The sequence below is a fragment of the Hyperolius riggenbachi genome, chromosome 12, assembly GCF_040937935.1.
Source record: "Hyperolius riggenbachi isolate aHypRig1 chromosome 12, aHypRig1.pri, whole genome shotgun sequence".
Classification (NCBI taxonomy): Eukaryota; Metazoa; Chordata; class Amphibia; order Anura; family Hyperoliidae; genus Hyperolius; species Hyperolius riggenbachi.
In genome coordinates this window covers 3,611,286-3,630,775 of record NC_090657.1, presented here as the reverse complement: position 1 = coordinate 3,630,775, position 19,490 = coordinate 3,611,286, and the positions used below count along the sequence as shown (strand labels likewise).

At 48.0% G+C, this 19,490-nt stretch overlaps 1 protein-coding gene across 1 annotated transcript in view; it reads left to right on the top strand.

Annotated features, from left to right (window-relative positions):
• LOC137541988 (alpha-N-acetylgalactosaminide alpha-2,6-sialyltransferase 1-like) overlaps positions 1-19,490 on the top strand; it is a 253,511-nt gene that overhangs the window by 196,740 nt on the left and 37,281 nt on the right. The window lies entirely within an intron of this gene.

The window sequence follows — 19,490 nt, the reverse complement described above, 5'->3', positions numbered from 1 at the left end:
ACAACTATGCAACCTGCATGAAAGTAACTGCAACTCAGCAGCAACAGATTATGTCTGGATTCATAACAGCATCCCAAGCTGCCCAGAACTGCAGAGCAATTGCAAATGGAATCAACACTCAGTGTGAGTGCAACCCCTATGCAAGCGAATGCATGTAAAGAAATCAGAACTGCTTGGCTGCAGTACATGCTGCAGAGGCGATCATGACAGTGACAATGTTAAAGAAATTGCTAAATTGTGATTGACTGTTTTTTTTTAGCTCCAACCACTTTTGGTCATTCCTCAAAAAACACCACATATTAATTTGGGTCGACATCAAGAGTAACTAGTCCAAGTGTAGTGACTACCCCCAATGCTGTACAAATGTCAGCGATGAGAACATTTTCCATGTCAAAGACAAGGGTGAAACCGTTTTTCTGGGTGGTCTGCCCCAGGGGTACAGAGGGTGAGAGGTGAAGAAGGTTGGATTGTTTGGGGCTTGCACCCCTTAACCACTTGCCGACCGCACGCTTATACCGTGCGTCGGCAAAGTGGCAGATGCAGGACCAGCGACGCAGTACTGCGTCGCCAGCTGCAGGCTGATTAATCAGGAAGCAGCCGCTTCCTGTCAATTTACGGCGGGGGGCTCCGTGAATAGCCTGCGGGCCGCCGATGGCGGCTCGCAGGCTAAATGTAAACACAAGCGGAAATAGCAGTGCCGTAAGGCAGATCGGCGATCCCCGGCCAATCAGCGGCCGGGGATCGCCGCCATGTGACAGGGGACATCCTGTCACTGGCTGCACAGGACGGATAGCGTCCTGTGCAGCCCCGATCACCGGGGATGAGCAGGTAGGAGAGGGAGGGGGGAATTTCGCCGCGGAGGGGAGCTTTGAGGTGCCCCCCCCCGCAACTAGCCTGCCCACCAGAGCGATCAGACCCCCCCTGCACACCATCCCCATAGGGGGGAAGAAAGGGGGGGCGATCTGATCGCTCTGCATGAAACCTGATCTGCGCTGGGGGCTGCAGAGCCCACCCAGCACAGATCACAAAAAATAACGCTGGTCCTTAAGGGGGGGTAAAGGGTGGGTCCTCAAGTGGTTAAACTGCAGGAGGAGGAGCATATTAAAAAACACAGCGGCCATCTTGGAAATTATAATTATAGAAGTAAAGCTTTAGAGAAGAATAAATAGCTAATAAAAGCAAGCTAAATACTAATATTCATTGTAAACTAATGCTAGGTACAAACGATACCATTTTCTGGAAGATTTGCCTGCCAGATAGATATTTCCAACATGTCCGATTTGAATTTTGCTCAATTTTCCGATCAATTTCCATAGCAGTGTACGTAAATCGATTGAAAAAAAAAATGAGACAATCGATCGAACATGTTGTAAAAAAAATGGATCTTGCAGGTAAATCTTCCAGAAAACGGAGGCGCATGCGCGAGCTTCCTAAGATGGCCGCATAGGAAGAGAGCTCCGTCCGCCGCCGCTACTCACCGCTAAATTGCTCGCTACTACAGCCACACAAACGAGCGGTTCCGGAGCAGATCACCTCCGCACACACCCCAGCGCCATATGACCGGCAAAGGAGCCCAGAAAAATGTCTCCACAGCGGGCGCAATGGACAGATACCTGCGTCCTCCCCTCAGCCAAGATGGCGCCGACCACGCAGTACAGCCAGACCTATATTCAGTGGATCAGGCGAGTACAGGGGGAATTACACAGCCCCTCACGGCTGCACTTTTAGAACAGACACTGGAGAAACATTACCACACCCTGCATAACTCTCTGCAGAACATTATCTTAGCTGCAGTACAGGAACTTCGCTCTGACATATCAGGGCTGGGGGAGCGAACACAGGCCTTAGAAGACAAGGTGGAAGCTATAGCCATTAAGCAAGCTGACTTAGCTGAAGAACAACAGCTTATGCAAACCGATATAAAGGCAATGCGTACAGCACAAGAAGATATGGAAAACAGGGAAAGGAGGCAGAATGTGCGTATCAAGGGGGTATCCATGTCACTAAAGAACGAGCACATAGAAGCCCATCTTAAGGAACTGTTTCACACAATACTCCCTGACATGACAGAGGAAATGTGGAGGCTTGATAGGGCTCACAGATCCTTAGGGGAGCAGCGACCTGGTTCTCAGAGGCCAAAGGACATTATTGCAAGATTGCATTATTATGAAGCCAAAGAAGCATTACTCAAAGCCCTCAGGAATAAATCCTCTATCTCATTTAAAGGAGACGACATTGCAATATATAATGACTTATCCCTGATAACATTAGCGAAACGCAGGGCTCTCAGACCTGTCACACAACTGCTTAGAGAGGCTGGCATCCTCTATAAGTGGGGCTTCCCGTTCCGGCTGATAGTGAACAAACAAGGCCTAACTTTCTCTCTTTCTGACTTTGATGATGCCCCCCTATTCCTCAAGCAGATGGGCCTTAAGCTTCCTGACAACTCCATCCCCTTGTCTCGTTCATCACCTGTATCCTCCCCACCAAGAAAGGTGCATCACATATCAGAATGGACCAAAAAACGCTCCATTCGTAGCATCACCTACCCAGACAAACCAGATGACATGGAGGACCAACCGTCTGGGGTATGATCTGGGGCTCACAATACTTTATATCGGCATCAAGATTTCCCTGGGAATTACCTGAACTTTATGTGGGGACACTCAACTACAACCAGTGGACTCACTGTACTCATCTTAGTGGCCGCCCTTTAATTACACACCTACACTATTCTGTTTATAAACGGAAATTATAAATAATGGCAACATGTACTTTTATCCGGAACTCTCTCTTCATGTTGACAATAAGCCTCTGAAGAAGGCGGCGGATCTTAGTTCTCTTCAATATATTTAGATATCATCACCTATGTGGACTGTTAAGTGGTTCATCTCGGGACTCCTCATGTACCTCAGGGGGCTCTTCCCTCAACTTTTCTGTCTGGCTCGACAGACAGTTAACCTGAGGCGATCCCCACATAGGCAGCAGTTTTATGCTGCCCCTACATTCAACCACCGGCTTACTGGTGGCTTAATATCTCGAAACTTCGAGTATGCTATAGTTTATGAATCGTATGTTTATGTTTTTCTTAGTTTATATCTCTATGTTCTATCTGATTTCTCTAGGTATGCTGGGTCTGTCCTCTCTTTATATATGCATAACCAACCAATATTAGATCATGGTTAATTTTATGACTTTAAACACTAAAGGCTTAAACACACCTCAGAAACGATTTCCCCTCTTCAGAGATTTAAAACGATTAAACATCGATCTGGCCTTCTTACAGGAGACTCATTTTTGTAAAAAGGATCAATCTCGACTATATGATAGACTCTTCTCTGAGGTGTGTTTAGCCTCAAGCCCCAAGAAAAAAGCAGGGGTAGCTATAGTCTATAGAAAGACTCTCCCTTTACAAATTTCTAAAACCATCTCTGACCCTAAAGGTCACTACCTGATCATTATAGGTACCCTTTTAAATAGGCCTATCACTCTGGCCAATGTTAATGTTCCTAATCAAGACCAAATCTCGTTCTTAACAGCCTTCCTCAAAAAGCTATCCAAAGTATCCATAGGCACCCTGATAATAGGAGGAGATTTTAATGTGGCATTTTCAGATATTAAAGATAGATACACCCCCCCCCCTAGTAGTGTTGGGCGAACAGTGTTCGCCACTGTTCGGGTTCTGCAGAACATCACCCTGTTCGGGTGATGTTCGAGTTCGGCCGAACACCTGACGGTGCTCGGCCAAACCGTTCGGCCACATGGCCGAACTAAGAGCGCATGGCCGAACGTTCCCCGAACGTTCGGCTAGCGCTGTGATTGGCCGAACGGGTCACGTGGTTCGGGCCCGAACGCGCTCTGATTGGCCGAACGGTCACGTGGTTCGGGTAAATAAATACCCGAACCACGTCATATCTCCGCCATTTCTCTGTGGGTTTAGCTTTGGGTAGGCAGGCAGGGTAGTTCGCTCTCCAGCCACGCTAGCCAGGGTCCCCCCCAGTCATTGTGTGTCGCTGCTGGGAACAGTAGTACACCGCTCGCTCAGCCACACTATATATATAGCATTGTTTACTGCCACTGTGTACCTCGCTCAGCCACGCTATGAATAGCATTGTATTTTCTGACACTCTGTGTACACGGCTTAGCCTGGCTATATAGCATTGTGTGTACTGCCACTGTGCACCTCGCTCAGCCACGCTATATATAGCATTGTGTTTTCTGACACTCTGTGTACACGGCTTAGCCTGACTATATAGCATTGTGTGTACTGCCACTGTGCACCTCGCTCAGCCACGCTATATATAGCATTGTGTTTTCTGACACTCTGTGTACACGGCTTAGCCTGACTATATAGCATTGTGTGTACTGCCACTGTGCACCTCGCTCAGCCACGCTATATATAGCATTGTGTTTACTGCCACTCTGTGTACACCGCTCAGCCAGACTATATACCATTGTTTACTGACACTCTGTGTACACCGCTCAGCCAGACTATATACCATTGTTTACTGACACTCTGTGTACACGGCTCAGCCTGACTATATAGCATTGTGTGTACTGCCACTGTGCACCTCGCTCAGCCACGCTATATATAGCATTGTTTTCTGACACTCTGTGTACACGGCTTAGCCTGACTATATAGCATTGTGTGTACTGCCACTGTGCACCTCGCTCAGCCACGCTATATATAGCATTGTGTTTACTGCCACTCTGTGTACACCGCTCAGCCAGACTATATACCATTGTTTACTGACACTCTGTGTACACCGCTCAGCCAGACTATATACCATTGTTTACTGACACTCTGTGTACATGGCTCAGCCTGACTATATAGCATTGTGTGTACTGCCACTGTGCACCTCGCTCAGCCACGCTATATATAGCATTGTGTTTACTGCCACTCTGTGTACACCGCTCAGCCAGACTATATACCATTGTTTACTGACACTCTGTGTACACCGCTCAGCCAGACTATATACCATTGTTTACTGACACTCTGTGTACACGGCTCAGCCTGACTATATAGCATTGTGTGTACTGCCACTGTGCACCTCGCTCAGCCACGCTATATATAGCATTGTGTTTACTGCCACTCTGTGTACACCGCTCAGCCAGACTATATACCATTGTTTACTGACACTCTGTGTACACCGCTCAGCCAGACTATATGCCATTGTTTACTGACACTCTGTGTACACGGCTCAGCCTGACTATATAGCATTGTGTGTACTGCCACTGTGTACCTCGCTCAGCCACGCTATATATAGCATTGTGTTTTCTGACACTCTGTGTACACGGCTTAGCCTGACTATATAGCATTGTGTGTACTGCCACTGTGCACCTCGCTCAGCCACGCTATATATAGCATTGTGTTTACTGTCACTCTGTGTACACCGCTCAGCCAGACTATATACCATTGTTTACTGACACTCTGTGTACACGGCTCAGCCTGACTATATAGCATTGTGTGTACTGCCACTGTGTACCTCGCTCAGCCACGCTATATATAGCATTGTGTTTACTGCCACTCTGTGTACACCGCTCAGCCAGACTATATAGCATTGTGTGTACTGCCACTGTGCACCTCGCTCAGCCACGCTATATATAGCATTGTGTTTACTGCCACTCTGTGTACACCACTCAGCCAGACTATATACCATTGTTTACTGACACTCTGTGTACACCGCTCAGCCAGACTATATACCATTGTTTACTGACACTCTGTGTACACGGCTCAGCCTGACTATATAGCATTGTGTGTACTGCCACTGTGTACCTCGCTCAGCCACGCTATATATAGCATTGTTTACTGACACTCTGTGTACACCGCTCAGCCAGACTATATAGCATTGTGTGTACTGCCACTCTGTGTACACGGCTCAGCCAGACTATATATCATTGTGTGTACTGCCACTCTGTGTACACCGCTCAGCCAGACTATATAGCATTGTGTGTACTGCCACTCTGTGTACACCGCTCAGCCAGACTATATAGCATTGTGTGTACTGCCACTCTGTGTACACTGCTCAGCCAGACAATATACCATTGTTTACTGACACTCTGTGTACACCGCTCAGCCAGACTATATACCATTGTTTACTGACACTCTGTGTACACCGCTCAGCCAGACTATATAGCATTGTGTTTACTTCCACTCTGTGTCTGCTGGGCCTGGGAACAGTAGTACCCCGCTCACCTGCCACTGTATAGCATTGTGCTCTGTGTCGCTGCTGGGAATAGTGGTACACCGCTCACCCGCCACTGTATAGCATTGTGCTCTGTGTCGCTGCTGGGAATAGTGGTACTGTATAGCATTTCTGTACTGCCACTGTACTGCTGCCAGTCAGCGTGTACTGTAAGGATAAGTGAAATGAGGAAGAAATCCGGTGAAAGAGGAAGGGGCAAGGGAAGAGGTGTTTCCCCTGACGGTTCACGTACAGGCCACAGGGGAGCACCCAAGAAAACCCACTCAATACCGCCCATGTTGTCCAGGACAACAACCCTCACAGATCCAAAAGAACAGGACCAGATAATTACTTGGATGACCTCTCAAGCGTCCAGCAGTGGGTTAAGCAGCACCAGCACATCACGCACGAGGTCCGAGTCCTCAGCCAGTTACAAGGAGCCAGTGGGCACAAAGCTGACACAACCGGCAGCGACACCACGCACACAACTGCCAGATAACCAGTCCGATGAATTACCTCAGGACACAATGGGGTATTCGCAGGAGCTATTCCCAGCCCAACAAACTTCCACCTTTCAAAGGTCAATGGAGGAACAGCCAGAAATGTTGTGCCCGGATTCACAACCATTAACTGTGGGAAATGCACCGCGCACTGAAATACAAGGCGAGTCCGAGGAGGACTCGGAAAAACCAAATCCCAGAGCAAGTTGGGCAGGAGGGGTTGCAATTGCAGGAGGTCGGCCGACAAGATCTGGAAGACGACGTTGGAGTGAGCTGCGCAGAGGTTGTTCTGGGGAGCTCTACTCCACGGCGGCGGCCCCCCACAATGACATATGACGAGTTTGAGGAGATGGAAGAGGAGGGTATGGACAATGTGGACATAGACTCAGATTTTGTTTGTGAACGAGAACATCGCCGTCGTAGCAGCAGCACAGATGAGTCTGTTGAAGAACCCACTGCTGCACGAGTTCGCCTTGTGCCACAAGGTAGGCGGCGCGCAATTTCAGGCACCACAAGCGTGGAAGTTCAAGTGAGAGGCAAAAGAGGAGCAAACAGAAATCGCCAGCAAGGAGGCAGGTGCTCCAAAGTCTGGGCTTTCTTTGAAGACTGCACTGAGGATGTTACCATGGCGATTTGCAACGTGTGCAAGACCCGCCTGAGCAGGGGGAAAAGTATTAACAACCTCTCCACCACCAGCATGAGCCGCCACATGCTATCCAAACATCCCACTCTGTGGGCAAACGCGGCAGGACAGGGTACCAGCAACACTGCCTCCCTTGGGTTCACCAGACTCACCACCAGACCCGCCTCAGCAGCAGCAGTAGCCCAGCCATTGCGTGGTTCACAACATTCACAAACATCAGACGACGCTGACACTGTCACTTTCCGGAGTAGTGCTCTTGAGGTCTCCCAGTGTTCATCAAACACAACAACCAACAGCCCTTCCGTGTGCAGCGCTACGGTTCAGTTGTCTGTGTCGGAGATGTTTGAGCGCAAGAGGAAATTGCCAGCAAATGACCCCCGGGCCGTAGCAGTAACAGCCAGCATAGCCAAGCTTCTGGCCTGCGAAATGCTGCCATATCGAGTGGTGGAGACAAACAGCTTCAAGGGCATGATGTCAGTGGCCATCCCACGTTACGTGGTTCCCAGCCGCTACCACTTTGCGCGCTCTGCAGTGCCTGAGTTGCATGAGCACGTGGTCAGCAAAATAACCCGAAGCTTGAAGAATGCCGTTGCCTGCAAGGTTCACCTCACCACTGACACTTGGACGAGTGCGTTCGGAGTCTTCGGACAGGGTCAATACATCTCCCTTACCGCGCACTGGGTGAACCTTGTGGAGCCTGGCAGCGATTCCTCACCTGCTACGGCGCGGGTGTTGCCCACGCCGCAAACAGCTGCACCGCCGTCCCTCCCACTGGATAACAACAGCAGCACCTACCTCTCTGACTCCTTCTCCTCCAACGCATCTCAAAGCTGTACCTCATCCAGAAACGCTAACCCAGCAGCAGTAGGATCGTGGAAGCAGTGCAGCACAGCTGTTGTCATGCGTCAGCAAGCGTTGCTGAAGCTGATCTGCCTTGGGGATAAGCAGCACACAGGGGAGGAAATTTGGAAGGGAATAAAGGAACAGACGGATTTGTGGCTGGCACCGCTGGACCTGAAACCGGGCATGGTTGTGTGTGATAATGGGAGTAATCTCATTCGCGCTTTAAGGTTGGCTAAGCTGACACACATCCCTTGCCTGGCGCACGTGATGAACCTAGTAGTTCAGCGGTTCCTGAGGACATACCCAGGCGTGGCCGATCTTCTGTTGAAGGTGCGTCGAGTGGCCAAACATTGTAGAAATTTCAGTACTGCTTCGGGGGCACTCGCCAAGATGCAGGAGCGCTTCAATCTCCCCCACCATCGCTTGCTGTGTGATGTCCCTACGCGCTGGAATTCTACGTTGCACATGTTAGCACGCTTTTGTGAGCAGAAGAGTGCAGTGGTCCAGTACATGACGGCGCAGTACCGAGGCGCATCCGGACAGCTGCCAAGCTTCTGTGGATCCGATTGGGCCAACATGTTGGACCTCTGCCAAGTCCTCCAAAATTTTGAGCAATCCACGTTGCTTGTGAGCAGTGACAACTCTTCAGTCAGCATTACCATACCACTGCTGTGTTTACTGAAGAGGTCAATGTTGAAAATCAAGGAAACAGCTGTCATGATGCAACTGGGGGAATCTGAAGGAGAAAACGATCAGCGTGATGGTACCAACATCAGGCCATCCGCCTCAGGGAACGCTGGCCCCAGCAGCTATGACGAAGAAGAGGAGGAGGAACAGCTGGAGTTGGAGCAGGAATTTCATGCCACCACTGACGAGGGCCAGAGCTGTGCACGTTGGACTTCCACAATTCAGCGCGAATGGTCAGCAGGAGCAGACCAGGAGGAAGGTGACAACTATGATGCATCACAACAACTATCACAACGCTCACAAGAGGATGATGAGGATTCTGGTAGGACTCTGGCACACATGGCTCAATTCATGCTAGACTGCATTGAACGCGACCCACGCATTGTGCGCATTCTGGACAACACCAATTACTGGGTTTATACCCTTCTGGATCCACGGTACAAACACAATGTTCCAAAACTGCTTGAAGAAAGAGTCAGACAGGTCAAAATGGAAGAATACCAGCAGGCCCTTGTGGAGACTTTAGAGAGGAGATTGACATCCTCCCCCTCCTCTAGCCAGTTGTACGCCGACAGACTGACTTCCGCAAACCCAGGACGACCAGGAGGGCAGCAAACAACGCAAGCCGTAGCTAGTGCCCAAAAGGGAATGGTATCGGCAGTGTCCTTGGAGTGGGAAAATTTTCTGACACCCATGCAGCAGCAGCCCACTGAACAGCAAGCGTGCAGATCCACCTCCAACACCGATCGCCTGGAGAAGATGGTCAAGGACTACATGTCAGATGACGTAGCTGTGTCGAACAATCCATCCGCACCCTTCAACTATTGGGTATCGAAGCTAGACACCTGGCACGAACTGGCAATGTACGCAATAGAGGTGCTGGCTTGCCCGGCAGCCAGCGTTATGTCGGAACGCTGTTTCAGTGCTGCCGGAGGCATCGTCACAGATCGGCGTATCCGCCTCTCCACAGAAAATGCAGACCGTCTGACTCAAATTAAAATGAATCAATCCTGGATTGGAAATGACTACGCAACACTCCAGGACCCCAACCAAGTAACATGACCAATGAACATCTGGGATGGTGTAGCGTTTCCGGTCCCTGTTTATTGAACCTCTCATCTGTATTACATTTATGACTGCATGGCGGCAAAAAGCATTGCTGCTATATCCGCACGCTTTTTGTCCTCATGCAAGGCCTGGGTTGTTGTGTCTCAAAAAGCATGGCCTTCTCCTCCTGCGCCTGCTCCTGTTCCATCACGTGTGCTGCTGCTGCTGCTGGGTTAGCGTTGCCGGTCCCTGTTTATGGAACCTCTTATCTTTATTACATTTATGACTGCATGGCGGTACAAAGCATGCTATCCGCACGCTTCTTGTCCTCATGCAAGGCCTGGGTTGTTGTGTCTCAAAAAGCATGGCCTTCTCCTCCTGCGCCTGCTCCTGTTCCATCACGTGTGCTGCTGCTGCTGCTGGGTTAGCGTTGCCGGTCCCTGTTTATGGAACCTCTTATCTTTATTACATTTATGACTGCATGGCGGTACAAAGCATGCTATCCGCACGCTTCTTGTCCTCATGCAAGGCCTGGGTTGTTGTGTCTCACAAAGCGTGGCCTTCTCCTCCTGCGCCTCCTCCTGTTCCATCACGTCTGCTGCTGCTGGGTTAGCGTTGCCGCGTGGTCCCTGTTTATTGAACCACTTATCTTTATTACATTTATGACTGCATGGCGGTACAAAGCATGCTATCCGCACGCTTCTTGTCCTCATGCAAGGCCTGGGTTGTTGTGTCTCACAAAGCGTGGCCTTCTCCTCCTGCGCCTCCTCCTGTTCCATCACGTCTGCTGCTGCTGGGTTAGCGTTGCCGCGTGGTCCCTGTTTATTGAACCACTTATCTTTATTACATTTATGACTGCATGGTGATACCTCATGCAAGGCCTGGGTTGTTGTGTCTCACAAAGCGTGGCCTTCTCCTCCTGCGCCTCCTCCTGTTCCATCACGTCTGCTGCTGCTGGGTTAGCGTTGCCGCGTGGTCCCTGTTTATTGAACCACTTATCTTTATTACATTTATGACTGCATGGTGGTACCTCATGCAAGGCCTGGGTTGTTGTGTCTCACAAAGCGTGGCCTTCTCCTCCTGCGCCTCCTCCTGTTCCATCACGTCTGCTGCTGCTGGGTTAGCGTTGCCGCGTGGTCCCTGTTTATTGAACCACTTATCTTTATTACATTTATGACTGCATGGCGGTACCTCATGCAAGGCCTGGGTTGTTGTGTCTCACAAAGCGTGGCCTTCTCCTCCTGCGCCTCCTCCTGTTCCATCACGTCTGCTGCTGCTGGGTTAGCGTTGCCGCGTGGTCCCTGTTTATTGAACCACTTATCTTTATTACATTTTTGACTGCATGGCGGTACAAAGCATGCTATCTGCACGCTTCTTGTCCTCATGCAAGGCCTGGGTTGTTGTGTCTCAAAGCGTGGCCTTCTCCTCCTGCGCCACCCTCCTCCTGTTCCATCACGTGTGCTGCTGCTGGGTTAGCGTTACCGGTCCCTTTTCCTGGAACCTCTTATATGTATTACATTTATGACTGCATGCCGACAAAAAGCATGTTACCTGTGCAAAGAAAACAGACATTTCCCGCATTTAAAAGACAGTTTTCCCTTTGAAACTTTAAAATCGATTTTCTCAAAAACTATAAGCTCTTTTTGCTAATTTTTTTTCCTCTTGTACCCACTCCCAAGGTGCACATACCCTGTAAATTTGGGGTATGTAGCATGTAAGGAGGCTTTACAAAGCACAAAAGTTCGGGTCCCCATTGACTTCCATTATGTTCGGAGTTCGGCTCGAACACCCGAACATCGCGGCCATGTTCGGCCTGTTCGGCCCGAACCCGAACATCTAGATGTTCGCCCAACACTACCCCCTAGTAGGGCTAAGAAATCCCCCCATAGCCGCAACTCTCGTAAATTTAGAATCCTTCTAAGAAAACACAGATTATTAGATCTATGGAGAATCTCAAACCCCACCTCCACAGAGTACACTTTTTTCTCCCCTCCTCATGCATCCCACTCCCGCCTTGACTATCTACTGGCTACAGCCTCTACCCTATCTCAATTGAGAGGAGCTGAAATACACCCAATCGCATGGTCAGACCACCAAGCAGTAGTAGCAGAAATTGACTTATTTTTCTGCCCACATAAGCCACACTTCTGGAGACTAAACAAAAGCTTGTTACAGGACAAAGACCTCTTATCTAAACTTACAGAAGAACTGCAGTTCTATTTTAATACTAATCAAGGCTCTGTCATATCCTTTGGAACTATTTGGGAGGCTCACAAAGCGTTCATTAGAGGGTTTTTTATCTCAGAAGCCACTAAACGTAAAAAAAGAACGTCATCTAAACTTTTAACTCTTCACTCAAAACTTAAACATGCGCAAACCGTATATAGAAATGACCCCTCCCAATCGCATTACTCAACTATACAGACCATTAAACATGAAATACAAAAGATCCATTCCATACAGTTAGAGAAAAACCTGAGATGGACCAGACAACTCTTTTTTGAACGGGGCAATAAACCACACACCATCCTCGCACGTAAACTAAACCCAAATTCATCCCAACAACATATATATTCTATTAAAGACCCTCAGGGGACCACACACTACCATCCTCAAAAAATTGCCCAAATCTTTACAAATTTTTACCAACAACTTTATAATCTCCCTCAGACCCTCTCTCCATCCACACACCTATCTAAGATAGATGAGTTCCTAGACCAACTAACTTTACCGAAATTAACGGAAGACAACATTAAACTACTGAACTCTCCGATAACAGAGGAAGAAATTCTAGAAGTGATTAAACTCTTGCCCCACTCCAAAGCTCCTGGACCAGATGGTCTTTCATATTCCTACTATAAGAAACTCAGATTTATCCTCTATCCCTACCTCACTCTTCTTGCCAACGCCTTAATGAATAATGAACAAGCTCCAAATTCATTTTTAAACTCCTTTATCACAATGATACCCAAAGAAGGAAAGGACCCGCAACTCCCACAAAGTTTTCGCTCAATCTCTCTCCTAAATGCAGATCTCAAAATCATCACAAAAGTACTAGCCAATCGCTTGAACCCTATTCTAACATCTCTGATTAACAACGACCAGGTAGGCTTCATAATGGGTCGCCAAGCTGGTGATAACACTAGAAAAGCGATCAACCTCATAGAACTGATGAATAGATCTAATCAACCTTCTCTGCTCCTGAGTTTGGACGCAGAGAAGGCTTTTGATAGACTCTCTTGGCCATTTCTGTTTAGAGTCCTCGAACACCAGGGATTTGCGGGCCCTTTCCTATCCATCCTACATTTTCTCTACTCCTCCCCATCTACCTCAGTTAAACTTCCGTTCGCATCTCCAACTACCATCCCAATTCTTAATGGCACGCGTCAGGGGTGTCCTCTTTCTCCTCTTCTATTTGCCCTTAGTATTGAACCCCTGGCTAGTGTTGGGCGAACAGTGTTCGCCACTGTTCGGGCTCTGCAGAACATCACCCTGGTCGGGTGATGTTCGGGTTCGGCCGAACACCTGATGGTGTTCGGCCAAACTGTTCGGCCATATGGCCGAACTAAGAGCGCATGGCCGAACGTTACCCGAACGTTCGGCTAGCGCTGTGATTGGCCGAACGGGTCACGTGTAGTGTTGGGCGAACATCTAGATGTTCGGGTTCGGGTCGAACATGGCCGAACTCCGAACATAATGGAAGTCAATGAGGACCCGAACTTTCGTGCTTTGTAAAGCCTCCTTATATGCTACATACCCCAAATTTACAGGGTATGTGCACCTTGGGAGTGGGTACAAGAGGAAAAAAAAATTAGCAAAAAGAGCTTATAGTTTTTGAGAAAATCGATTTTAAAGTTTCAAAGGGAAAACTGTCTTTTAAATGCGGGAAATGTCTGTTTTCTTTGCACAGGTAACATGCTTTTTGTCGGCATGCAGTCATAAATGTAATACATATAAGAGGTTCCAGGAAAAGGGACCGGTAACGCTAACCCAGCAGCAGCACACGTGATGGAACAGGAGGAGGGTGGCGCAGGAGGAGAAGGCCACGCTTTGAGACACAACAACCCAGGCCTTGCATGAGGACAAGAAGCGTGCGGATAGCAATTTGCATTTTGTCGCCATGCAGTCATAAATGTAATACAGATGAGAGGTTCAATAAACAGGGACCGGAAACGCTAACCCATCACAGATGTTCATTGTTCATGTTACTTGGTTGGGGTCCGGGAGTGTTGCGTAGTCGTTTCCAATCCAGGATTGATTCATTTTAATTTGAGTCAGACGGTCTGCATTTTCTGTGGAGAGGCGGATACGCCGCCGATCTGTGACGATGCCTCCGGCAGCACTGATACAGCGTTCCGACATAACGCTGGCTGCCGGGCAAGCCAGCACCTCTATTGCGTACATTGCCAGTTTGTGCCAGGTGTCTAGCTTCGATACCCAATAGTTGAAGGGTGCAGATGGATTGTTCAACACAGCTACGCCATCTGACATGTAGTCCTTGACCATCTTCTCCAGGCGATCGGTGTTGGAGGTGGATCTGCACGCTTGCTGTTCTGTGTGCTGCTGCATGGGTGTCAGAAAATTTTCCCACTCCAAGGACACTGCCGATACCATTCCCTTTAGGGCACTAGCTGCGGCTTGTGTTGTTTGCTGCCCTCCTGGTCGTCCTGGGTTTGCGGAAGTCAGTCTGTCGGCGTACAACTGGCTAGAGGAGGGGGAGGATGTCAATCTCCTCTCTAAAGTCTCCACAAGGGCCTGCTGGTATTCTTCCATTTTGACCTGTCTGGCTCTTTCTTCAAGCAGTTTTGGAACATTGTGTTTGTACCGTGGATCCAGAAGGGTATAAACCCAGTAATTGGTGTTGTCCAGAATGCGCACAATGCGTGGGTCGCGTTCAATGCAGTCCTAGGCCGAAGAGGTCATAGCCTAGGGTCACAAAACCTGTTTATTGGGCAATTTCAATGGTGGCGAGTCTGACGTACATAAATCGCAGCAATGGCCGTTAGCAACGTCTGAATCTCATGAAATGTCTCATGCAGGTAGAAGACATATTGTTAGACTTGGGCTCCAAAGATGGGTTCCCTACATCTCTGCAAACCAGAGTTACAGGGCTCCAAATTTGGTAAAATCCCCCATAGGCTTTCATTGGGCCTCCTATTTACAGTTCCAAAATCTCACATCTTTTCAAAGGGCAATTACTCAGCAGTGGCAAATTTTCTAGCATTGTAGGGACCCTTAGGGGGAACATGACTGGTGAGTTTCGGGCCCCTAGGCCAAAGAGGTCATAGCCTAGGGTCACAAAAACCTGTTTATTTGGGCTATTTCAATGGTAGTGATGGTGACGTACATAAATCGCAGCAATGGCCGTTAGCAAAGTCTGAATCTCACGAAATGTCTCATGCAGGTAGAAGACATATTGTTAGACTTGGATTCCAAAGATGGGGTCCCTACATCTCTGCAAACCAGAGTTACAGGGGTCCAAAATTGGTAAAATCCCCCATAGGATTTCATTGCCTCCCTATTTCACTTTCCAAAATCTCACATCTTTTCAAAGGGCAATGGCTCAGCAGTACCAAATTTTCTAGCATTGTAGGGACCCTTAGGGGGAACATGACTGGTGAGTTTCGGGCCCCTAGGCCGAAGAGGTCATAGCCTAGGGTCACAAAAACCTGTTTATTTGGGCTATTTCAATGGTAGTGATGGTGACGTACATAAATTGCAGCAATGGCCGTTAGCAAAGTCTGAATCTCACGAAATGTCTCATGCAGGTAGAAGACATATTGTTAGACTTGGATTCCAAAGATGGGGTCCCTACATCTCTGCAAACCAGAGTTACAGGGGTCCAAAATTGGTAAAATCCCCCATAGGATTTCATTGCCTCCCTATTTCACTTTCCAAAATCTCACATCTTTTCAAAGGGCAATGGCTCAGCAGTACCAAATTTTCTAGCATTGTAGGGACCCTTAGGGGGGTCATGACTGGTGAGTTTTGCCACTGCTGAGCCATTGCCCTTTGAAATGGTGTGAGATTTTGGAACGGTAAATAGGAGGCCCAATGAAAGCCTATGGGCCCCTGGACCCCTGTAACTCTGGTTTGCAGAGATGTAGGGACCCCATCTTTGGAATCCAAGTCTAACAATATGTCTTCTACCTGCACGAGACATTTCGTGAGATTCAGACTTTGCTAACGGCCATGGCTGAGATTTATGTACGCCACCATCACTACCATTGAAATAGCCCAAATAAACAGGTTTTTGTGACCCTAGGCTATGACCTCTTCGGCCTAGGGGCCCGAAACTCACCAGTCATGTTCCCCCTAAGGGTCCCTACAATGCTAGAAAATTTGGTACTGCTGAGCCATTGCCCTTTGAAAAGATGTGAGATTTTGGAAAGTGAAATAGGGAGGCAATGAAATCCTATGGGGGATTTTACCAATTTTGGACCCCTGTAACTCTGGTTTGCAGAGATGTAGGGACCCCATCTTTGGAATCCAAGTCTAACAATATGTCTTCTACCTGCATGAGACATTTCGTGAGATTCAGACTTTGCTAACGGCCATTGCTGCGATTTATGTACGTCACCATCACTACCATTGAAATAGCCCAAATAAACAGGTTTTTGTGACCCTAGGCTATGACCTCTTCGGCCTAGGGGCCCGAAACTCACCAGTCATGTTCCCCCTAAGGGTCCCTACAATGCTAGAAAATTTGCCACTGCTGAGTAATTGCCCTTTGAAAAGATGTGAGATTTTGGAACTGTAAATAGGAGGCCCAATGAAAGCCTATGGGGGATTTTACCAAATTTGGAGCCCTGTAACTCTGGTTTGCAGAGATGTAGGGAACCCATCTTTGGAGCCCAAGTCTAACAATATGTCTTCTACCTGCATGAGACATTTCGTAAGATTCAGACGTTGCTAACGGCCATTGCTGCGATTTATGTACGTCAGACTCGCCACCATTGAAATTGCCCAATAAACAGGTTTTGTGACCCTAGGCTATGACCTCTTCGGCCTAGGACTGCATTGAACGCGACCCACGCATTGTGCGCATTCTGGACAACACCAATTACTGGGTTTATACCCTTCTGGATCCACGGTACAAACACAATGTTCCAAAACTGCTTGAAGAAAGAGCCAGACAGGTCAAAATGGAAGAATACCAGCAGGCCCTTGTGGAGACTTTAGAGAGGAGATTGACATCCTCCCCCTCCTCTAGCCAGTTGTACGCCGACAGACTGACTTCCGCAAACCCAGGACGACCAGGAGGGCAGCAAACAACACAAGCCGCAGCTAGTGCACAAAAGGGAATGGTATCGGCAGTGTCCTTGGAGTGGGAAAATTTTCTGACACCCATGCAGCAGCACACAGAACAGCAAGCGTGCAGATCTACCTCCAACACCGATCGCCTGGAGAAGATGGTCAAGGACTACATGTCAGATGGCGTAGCTGTGTTGAACAATCCATCTGCACCCTTCAACTATTGGGTATCGAAGCTAGACACCTGGCACAAACTGGCAATGTACGCAATAGAGGTGCTGGCTTGCCCGGCAGCCAGCGTTATGTCGGAACGCTGTTTCAGTGCTGCCGGAGGCATCGTCACAGATCGGCGGCGTATCCGCCTCTCCACAGAAAATGCAGACCGTCTGACTCAAATTAAAATGAATCAATCCTGGATTGGAAACGACTACGCAACACTCCCGGACCCCAACCAAGTAACATGAACAATGAACATCTGTGATGGGTTAGCGTTTCCGGTCCCTGTTTATTGAACCTCTCATCTGTATTACATTTATGACTGCATGGCGACAAAATGCAAATTGCTATCCGCACGCTTCTTGTCCTCATGCAAGGCCTGGGTTGTTGTGTCTCAAAGCGTGGCCTTCTCCTCCTGCGCCACCCTCCTCCTGTTCCATCACGTGTGCTGCTGCTGGGTTAGCGTTACCGGTCCCTTTTCCTGGAACCTCTTATATGTATTACATTTATGACTGCATGCCGACAAAAAGCATGTTACCTGTGCAAAGAAAACAGACATTTCCCGCATTTAAAAGACAGTTTTCCCTTTGAAACTTTAAAATCGATTTTCTCAAAAACTATAAGCTCTTTTTGCTAATTTTTTTTTCCTCTTGTACCCACTCCCAAGGTGCACATACCCTGTAAATTTGGGGTATGTAGCATGTAAGGAGGCTTTACAAAGCACAAAAGTTCGGGTCCCCATTGACTTCCATTATGTTTGGAGTTCGGGTCGAACACCCGAACATCGCGGCCATGTTCGGCCTGTTCGGCCCGAACCCGAACATCTAGATGTTCGCCCAACACTACCCCTGGCGTGTGCCATTAGACAAAACCCAGACATAGTAGGAATTAAACAAAGATCTCAAGAATACAAAATCTCGCTTTTTGCGGACGACATCCTCCTCACCCTGACCCAGCCCCTCACCTCGCTCCCCATACTACACTCACTATTAAAAGAATTTTAATCCATCTCAGGTTTTAAACTCAACCAAGAAAAGACGGAAGCCCTCCCCATTAAAATCCCGCAAACTTTACTCATTACTCTTCAACCATCTTTTCACTACAATTGGAAAAAAAACTTCTATTAAATACTTAGGTATTCACCTAACTCATACCTATTCCACCTTATATAAAGCAAATTTCCCATCCTTAATTCAATCCATATTGCAGGATCTCCACAAATGGACAGCCTATAAAATATCCTGGATAGGATGGATCTACTCTCTCAAGATGAATATACTACCTCGCATATTATATTTATTTGAGACTTTGCCAATCCGAGTACCACCCATACAATTTAAAATACTACAGCATGCTCTTCTAAAATTTATCTGGAATAACTCTCGTCCCAGAGTCAGTGCCTCAATCTTAATGACATCCCGGGAACAAGGAGGACTGGGACTACCTAACATAAAATTATACTACCAGGCAGCCCATCTCAGACAACTACCAGAATGGTCTGACTTAAAAATACGTACTAAATGGGGTCTCATTGAAGCAATGAGTATATATCCTATTTCTCTGCCAGCTCTGATCTGGCCTCGGACCCCCCCTAGTATCCCCGCGACTCAACTTCTTCCTACCATGAAATTTACCTTGCAAATTTGGAGGTCCACAGTACAATCAGCTAACCTCAGATCCCAGATCTCTCCACTATACCCCATCCTGGGTAACCCGGCTTTCGTCCCCGGGATGTCAGAGGAATTTATGGGCAGGTGGTATAGTCTCAAATACACTAATATTAGTGAGTGGATAGATCTGTCCTCGGGAAAAATCCTTACTAAAGAATCCTTAAGAGATAAGATCCAGTTCACCCCTAAACCCCTCATGGAATACAATTAAATCTATCACCTCTTAAGGACTCTACTGACAAGAACAAAACCCCCATACACATACACTCCCTTTGAACGCTTATGTGACATCAGAGGACACCAAAAGGGTCTTATTTCCTCAATTTACCTACTACTTCTCGACAAATCTGGCTCCACTAAACCTAATCATGCATATATGACCAAATGGGAACGAGCCTTGAGCCAAACCATAAGCCCAGAAGAATGGTGCTCTATATGGGAAAAT